Raw genomic sequence first — 1,658 nt, forward strand, 5'->3', positions numbered from 1 at the left:
TAGTTGATTCCCCCTCTGATGCACACTGGACCTGATCTTGCTTTAAACATTTTTCTGTAGTTTTTTGATTTGTTCATATTAGGGTTTTTCTTAAGTGTGTTACATCATTGGAGGTCACCCTCTTGAACTTGTGTTACATATTTTTCTTTTTTTTAAGCATATGAAACTCAGGATTGGTGAACCTATAGGACAACAAGTAAAATAAGGTTTTGGGGCTTGGAATTGGCGGGTTGGTACAGTGGTGGTGGTGGTTAGTAAAAGGGAGTCAATGTCAAGGGATCCAGGAGGAAAAGAATGTTTGGAAACTAATTGTGGTAGCAATTGTACAGTACTGCTTGACATGACTGAACTATAGTGTGATACGATTATGCATTAGGTTCCAATTGAAAACAATTTAAAAAGAAAAAATAAAAGAGAAAGTTATGATAAATATGTTGGGATAATTGGAGGTCTTTTAATACAAAATGTTGAATTAAGAAAATTATCTAGGGCCATGGCAGGGGAGGGGGGCGGTGGCAGGGAGTAGGGAGCTAACGAGAATGAGAAAGACCAAAATGTTCTGAAATTGACTGTGGTAATGATTGCACAACTCTTCTTAAAATTATTGAACTATTAAACTGTATGACATGTGAATTATATGCCACTAAAATGATTAAAATAAACATTTAGGAAGGGCATTTCAAGATCGATCTGTTTTTGGCAGGATAGTTATTTAATCCAGTCACTACAACTCTTACTCAAATTTTTGTACCAACTACTAAAGCTAGTGATGAAGAGATTGAGGAATTCTACTGACATTTCCCTCATCAAACGGGCACTTAAAATACATAGATAATTACTGGGGATTGGAATTCAAAGATTTGAAACAAAAAGGAAGAAAAGTAACTGGAAAATGTGGCTTTGGTGATAGAAATGAAGTTTAAGATTGCTAAACTTTAGTAGTATTCTTCATCATAGATACCGTTTTTTCCAACAATATAAACAGTGATGATACATATAAACTTTTCCAACTGCAATATACAGAAGTAACAATGACCACAGCTTTTGGAAGAAATGATGGACAAGCTCAGCACGTTTAGCTAATATGATGCTGCGGGCTGACTGTGGAACAGACCATCAATTGCTCACACACAAACTCAGGTTGAAGCTGCAGGAAATGAAAACAAATCTGTGAAAGGCAAATGCAACCTTGAGTTTGTCCCATCTCAATTTCGAGGACATCTGATGAATATATTTGACTCATTGGACACTAACAACCAATGACCAGAGGATGGCATCAGGAACATCATGTCCAGGGTATCTAGCCTTATGCCTTCCATTTAATTTTTGATAACTTTCACTTTTCCCAGGTTCACACTTTGTAAATGTCAAGTTCTGATTATTAATAGATATTTGTAGACATTTCTTCGAACTTTGAGTCATGTCTCACCAGCACATTTAGGTCCTGAAGGCTTTACTTCATCCACATCATTATAGCCAACTGTAATTTGAATGGGCAGCTCTTTCTCAATCATGTTTTGAATGCCTTACAATCAGAGGGGCTCACCTTTTGACACTATATTTGACAATTTTGGGGGTACTACTCATAAGATTTTCAGTATTTGACAATATTCTGTTGTTATTCATAACTCCTTCCATGGCTATTCACTCTATTCCTT

This window comes from Tenrec ecaudatus, chromosome 2 (genome assembly GCF_050624435.1).
Source record: "Tenrec ecaudatus isolate mTenEca1 chromosome 2, mTenEca1.hap1, whole genome shotgun sequence".
Lineage (NCBI taxonomy): Eukaryota > Metazoa > Chordata > Mammalia > Afrosoricida > Tenrecidae > Tenrec > Tenrec ecaudatus.